We start from the raw sequence: 6,986 nt of genomic DNA, 5'->3' as shown, positions 1-6,986 counted from the left end.
ACTTTTGACTCCCCCAAAACTTAACTAATAGCCTACTGTTGACTGGAAGACTTACTGATAACATAAACAGTGGATTAACACCTATTTTGTATATGTATTTTATATACTGCACTCTTACAACAGAGTAAGCTTGAGGAAAGAGTTAGGAAGAAGAATCATAAGGAAAATGCATTTGCAGTGCTGTACTGTAAAAAATCCACGTGTAAGGGCACCTACACAGTTCAAACTTGTGTTGTTCAAGGATCAAGAAGAGAGAGACAGAGAAACACACACACACACACACACACACACACACACAGAGGGAACATGAAAAGACTATGAGAAGAGGAAATGAAAAACAAGTATCTGGTATTATGATACCCCTTAACTTAGGCAATCAAGAAGGCTAGGATTCTCCATATGTGTGTTTTCAAAATCTTATTTCAACTTCTATCAGGAAAATGAACTCATTTCTTGGGAAAAGGAAGTCCAATTCTAAAGAAACTCATACACCTATAGAAAATAGTAGTGACCAGAGAGATATGGACAGTCAAGATTTACTCTACACATTCCCAGGGGAAAGATTCACAAACTGCAAAATATGAATTGGCTCCATTTTCAAACTAAGAATAATGTACATGGATCTTCTGTGTATAGTTTCTCGTCTCCTGATTCAGAACTAATTTTCTAAAGTGATTCCAAATAGTTTGTGTCATTTTATGAGAGTTTTATATTGGTTCCTGTATTTTTGCTATGAAAATCTCCCAAAGAAAAATGACTTTATCACCCCCCAACCCCAACTCTCAACATACAAAGTCATTGCTGAATGAGGAGGGGGATTAAGGGTCAGGAAAGGATCTGAAGAAGTTTGTTTTGGAACAGATGATTTCACATTGGGGAAGGCCATGATGGTTGTGTCAAAATAATTAGAAGACTCTCATATAAAAGATGAACTTTACTTGATCTAAGGCCGAACTAGGACCAATATATTAACTGCAGTGGAGAAAAATATGTTGCTGTAATTTAACTCAACCAAAAATGAGCAGTTCTTCTTATAAGGCAAGGAAGCTGGGAAATTACCCTCCAGATTCAATTTTTTGGACAAATACACTTTGGAAATACAAGGAAAACTAAGATATAATTTCTGCCTTAAGGATTAACATATTCTTGAAAGGCAAGGAGAATTAAAAGTGTAGTATATTATGGTGGGTACTTTGGGACGAGCTCAGAAATGAGTCACTTAAATCCATTCAAGATAAGCGTATGTTGAGGAGGGAGGTGTTCTGGAATACTTCCAGAATAGATAACATTTCAGTTGAATTTTGAAGGAAAAGTAGAAGATAGCCTAAGTTGAAAAAAATATTCTATGACTATTTTAGAAAGAATTTGTTAATTCAGGCATTAAATCAAATGATATTTAAATTCAATCCATTTGTGAATTACATGATCTTAGATGCCAATCCAAGTTAATGATTTAAAAGTTTTGACCTTATGTCACATATAAAAATTAAGTCAAAATAAATCAAAGACTTAAATGTAAGCTAAATGTTGGAAAAGCTTTATGACATTAGATTAGCAGTGATTTCTTAACTATAACACCAAAAGCACAAGCAAGAAAAGAAAAAGTAGGTAAATTGGATTACATCAAAACTGTAAACTTTTATGTGTTAAAGGACACAATCAACAGAGTTAAGAGACCATAGAATGGGTAGAAAATATTTACAAATCAAATATCTGATAAGGGTTTAACATCTAGATTATATAAAAGAATTTCTATCACTTAGTAACAAAAATGAACAAAAAAAACAATTAAAAAATGGGCAAAGGGCTTGAACAGACATTTCTCCAAAGAAGATAGGCAAATGACCAAAAAGCACATGAAAAAAGATACTCTGCATTACTAATCACTAGTGAAATGTGAATCAAAACCATGAGATATCACCTCACACCTATTAGGATGGTTATTATAAAATCAAATGGAAAATAATTAGTGTTGGAGAGGATGCAGAGAAGTTGGAACCTTGTGTGCCTTTGGTGGTGATATACAATGATGTGGTTACCGTAGAAAACAGCATGGCAGTTCCTCAAAAGAATTTTAAAAAATAGAATTACTATCTGATCTAGCAATTCAACTTTAGGGGAGATACACAAAAGAATTGGAAGCAGGGACTTGGCTAGATGATTGGATACCCATGTTCATGGTAGCATTATTTCCAACAGCCAAAAGGTGGAAACAATTCAAGGGTCAATCAATGGATGAATAGATAAACAAAAAGTGGTGTCTACATACAATGGAACATTATTCAGCCTTAAAAAGGAAGTTAATTCTGACATCTGCTACAACATGAATAAAACTTGGAGACATTATACTAAATGAAATAAGCCAGTCACAAAAGGATGAATATTATTTTATTCCACTTATACGAGGTACCTAGAGTAGTCAAATTCATAGAGACAGAAAGTAGAGTAGTGTTTGCCCCGGGATGGGGGAAGGGAGGATGGGGAGTTATTGTTAAATGGGCATGAAGTTTCAGTATTGCAAGATGAAAACAGTTCTGTGGGTTGTGGTGATGGTACCACAACAATATTCGTATACTTGCGGCACCCGGGGGGCCCCCAGTTGGTTAAGTGTCTTGGTATCAGCTCAGGTCATGATCTCAGGGTTGTAGGATCAAGTCCCTCATTGGGCTCTGTGCTTAGCACAGAGTCTCCTCGTCCCTCCCCCTCTGCCCCTCCCCTCTCAAATAAAAAAATAAATAAATAAATAAATAAATAAATAAATAAATAAAATCTTTTAAAAAAAAGAATGTTCATGTACTTAATGGCACTGAACTGGACATATAAAAATGGTGAGGATGGTAAATTTTATGTTATGTGTATTTTACAATTTAAAAAAAAACTTTTGAAAACGCTTATATTTAAAATACAATAAATTGATGTGTTTTTCTCTGAAAACTTGGGAATTTTTTTCTCATTTCTTAGAATCAGTAAATATACTATATATTTACATTATAAATACATATATATATCTCAATTCAGATGTTTTGGGAACTGATAGGAAAATCTGACTATGGTGACAAAAGCAATACAAAAAAAAAACCCACCAGGTGTATTTAAGTTTTTATGCAATGGATATCTTATCACAGTAATCTTAGCACATGTGAAACCTCTAGCCAGAGACAACGGAAAAATTACTGAAAAGCATCATGTCTTTATTAAGATTGGTAATGTAAGGAATAAACCTCCAGTTATCCTTTTGAGGACTGCAGTATTTTTATTGCTTATTGGCTACTCACACATGAAACAATGTTTAAATAAAATGATGAATGAAATAACAAAGGAGAATTTGTTTGTCAGCAGCTAGCTGGTTATAATCAGATGAACTTACACTGTTTATTTTCAAAGTAATCTAAGCAGACAATGGAGAGAGGGGACAATGGACAAATTACATTGAGCATTGAAATATTCTGGGTAACTACCTGTATCCTGGTGGTGAGAGGTGAAGTCTACTTTGCCTACTAAAATGGTGGGAAATTTCTCATTGAACAACGATGATGGCTTAAGACTTATGCAATAGATTACAATTTAAAACAATTGTGGTAATAAATGGGCAAATTAGCTTGTTTAAGGATTATAGCTCTATGGTAGCACACACCTAGACGTTCTCAGCATCAGGGATTATTATTTTGAAGCCCTTTTGAAGCTAAGTGTTCAGAATTTGCTTCTTTAACACAGACAACTTCTCTGATTTGAAAATTATACAACTTTATAATACGGGCATAACTGAATTTAAATCAAAGCTTCTCTGCCTAACTTTTTTTTTAAATACACACAACTCAGAAAATGATGATTGGTATCTCTTTATTCATTGTGGCAGAAATGGCTCATGACCCCAATTTAGAGTGCAGAGTTGTTAGTGGGAGCAACTGTGCAGCCAAGAATTGTATTTTTCAGCCACTCTTGCATCTAGGTAAAGTCAACTGGCTATTTTCTACCCAAGAAATGGCAAAAATGGTGTATGCCATTTCTGCAAAGAAGACAACCACATGGCCAACGGACATCTGAAAAAGTGCTCAACATCACTCGGCATGAGGGAAATACAAATCAAAACCTCAATGAGATAGCACCTCACACCAGTCAGAATGGCTAAAATTAACAAGTCAGGAAACGACAGATGTTGGCGAGAATGCCAAGAAAGGGGAACCCTCCTACACTGTTAGTGGGAATGAAAGCTAGTGCAGCCACTCTGGAAACCAGTATGGAAGTTCCTCCAAAAGTTGAAAATAGAGCTACCCTAAGACCCAGCAATTGCACTACTGGGTATTTACCTCAAAGATACAAATGTAGTGATCCAAAGGGGCATGTGCACCCCAATGTTTATAGCAGCAAGGTCCACAATAGCCAAACTATGGAAAGAGCTTGGATGGCCATCAACAGATGAATGGCTAAAGAAGATGTGGTATACACACACACACACACACACACACACACACACACACACACACACACACACTGGAATATTATGCAGCCATCAAAAAATGAAATCTTGCCATTTACAACAATGTGGATGGAACTAGAGGGTATTATGCTGAGTGAAATAAGTCAATCAGGGAAAGACAATTATCATATGATCTCACTGATATGTGGAATTTGAGAAACAAGGCAGAGGATCATAGGGGAAGGGAGAGAAAAATGAAACAAGACAAAACCAGAGAGGGAGACAAATCATAAGAGACTCTTAATCTCAGGAAACAAACTGAGTGCTACTGGAGTGGTGGGGGGGTGGGAGGGATGGGGTGGCTGGGTGATGGACATTGGGGAGGGTATGTGCTATGGTGAGTGCTGTGAATTGTGTTAAGACTGATGAATCACAGACCTGTACCCCTTAAACAAATAATACATTATATGTTAATAAAAAAATAAAAATAAAGACCAAAAAACCAGCCAAAAATAAATAAATAAATAACAAATAATAAATTAAAAATTTTAAAATTTCAAAAAATGGTGTATGTCACTTGGGGGATGAAGTTGGGAAGAAGTGGGCATGCATTCTCTCCATTCCCTTTCCCTGTTCTTAGCTATACATTGAAGCCCATAGTAATTTTGTAAGCTATCTTTTGAAAATGGTGGAGCCTCTCAATTCATTTCCTTGAAAGGCTGGGGAAAGAACAGCTCCTCAAACCTAGCCCTACCCCTCTCTACTGCTGATTGGACTTTACATGAGCCAGTGTCAAACTTCTCTTGCATTAGGAGGCTAAGCAGCTGATATTGTTGTTATTTTGGTTTTTCTTTTTTTTCAAGTAAGCTTCATGCCCAACGTGGGGCTTGAACTCACAACCCTGAGATTAAGAGTCCCATGCTCAGGCGCCTGGGTGGCTCAGATGGTTAAGCGTCTGCCTTCCGCTCGGGTCATGATCCCAGGGTCCTGGGATCAAGTCCCGCATTGGGCTCCCTGCTCCTTGGGAGCCTGGTTCTCCCTCTGCCTCTCTCTCTCTCTCTCTCTGTCTCTCATGAATAAATAAATAAAGTCTTTACAAAAAAAATAAGAGTCCCATGCTCTATGGAGGATGGAGCCGGCCAGGTGCCCAATTAGCATGAATTTAAATTATAATCTCTACCTTACATCTAATCAAAAGTCTATTGATTCAGGCAATTTATTGGGTCCCCTCCCTCTTCGGGAGTTTTGTATTATCACTCAATAAACTTTGTTTTACTATCACTCAGTAAACCTTGCTTTGCTGCCCACCACTCTGTCTGGTCTACTTCTTCATTCTTCGAAGTGGTGTGACCAGGAACCATGGGCGCCAAAGGAAGAAGGAAGAAGGAAAACAAATCCTGTAACACTATGTTAAGACAAAGTGGAATGAGATGTAATAAAGGAACAGAATCGAGAATTACGAGGTACACAGACAGCTATAATCAGAGACTGAGCAGCTTTAGAGAAACAAGAAAACAGCTGGAATTAGAAATTAAGAAAATGGCTAAGATTGGTAATAAAGAAGCTTGCAGAGTTTTAGGCAAAAAGCTTGTACATCTATGGAAACAGAAAACAAGAACTTTTGCTGTAAGTTCAAAAGTCACTTCTATGTCGACACAAACAAAAGTGATGAATTCCCAGATGAAGATGGTGGGAGCAATGTCTACTACAGCAAAAACAATGGAAGCAGTTAACAAGATGGATCCACAAAATACATTACAAACTGCAGAATTTCCAGGAGGAAAACATGAAAATGGAAATGACTAAAGAAATGATCAATGACACACTTGATGATATCTTTGATGGCTCTGATGATGAAGAAGAAAGCCAAGATATTGTGAATCAAGTTCTTGATGAAATCGGAATTGAAATCTCTGGAAAGATGGCCAAAGCTCCATCAGCTGCCCGAAGCTTACCATCTGCCTCTACTTCAAAGGCTACAATCTCCGATGAAGAGATTGAATGGCAACTCAAAGGTTTAGGAGTAGATTAGTCAGAAAAACCATAATATTTTGCTTACTTATAATTATTTAGTATAAACCAGGCACAGTGCAGATCCCTTTTACAAAAATGAAGACCATGAGGGGGTGGAGCAAGATGGCGGAGGAGTAGGAGACCTGGATTTCGTCTGGTTTCAGGAATTCAGCTGAATAGGGATCAAACCATTCTGAACACCTACGAACTCAACAGGAGACTGAAGAAGAGAGTAGCAACAACTCTCTGAACAGAGAAGCGACCACTTACTGGACGGTAGGATGTGCAGAGAAGTGAATCCGAGGTGATATTCGGGAAGATAGACGGCAGGGGAGGAGGCCTCCGTCGGCCGCTTCTGGCAAGTGCTAAAGCCGCGGAGCACAAAATTGGAACTTTTAGAAGTCAGCTCCACTGAGAGACGTCGCTCCAGTGGCTAAGCGGGGGGTGGAACCCTCATGGGACAGTGTGGTCTCAGGACCCTTGGGGTCACAGAAAGACCGGGGGTGCCTGAGTGTGCCAGAGCTCCCAGGTATCGGAGCAGGGAAGCTGGCTGCAG

At 37.9% G+C, this 6,986-nt stretch overlaps 1 pseudogene; it reads left to right on the top strand.

Annotated features, from left to right (window-relative positions):
* Positions 1-5,846: 5,846 nt before the first annotated feature.
* On the top strand, positions 5,847-6,491 carry LOC114216113 (charged multivesicular body protein 2b pseudogene; annotated as a pseudogene).
* Positions 6,492-6,986: the final 495 nt, after the last annotated feature.

The sequence above is a fragment of the Eumetopias jubatus genome, unplaced genomic scaffold (genome assembly GCF_037043125.1).
Source record: "Eumetopias jubatus isolate StellerSeaLion01/CBP00866 unplaced genomic scaffold, mEumJub1_p1.0 scaffold_10, whole genome shotgun sequence".
Lineage (NCBI taxonomy): Eukaryota > Metazoa > Chordata > Mammalia > Carnivora > Otariidae > Eumetopias > Eumetopias jubatus.
This window is presented reverse-complemented; position numbering and strand designations above follow the sequence as displayed.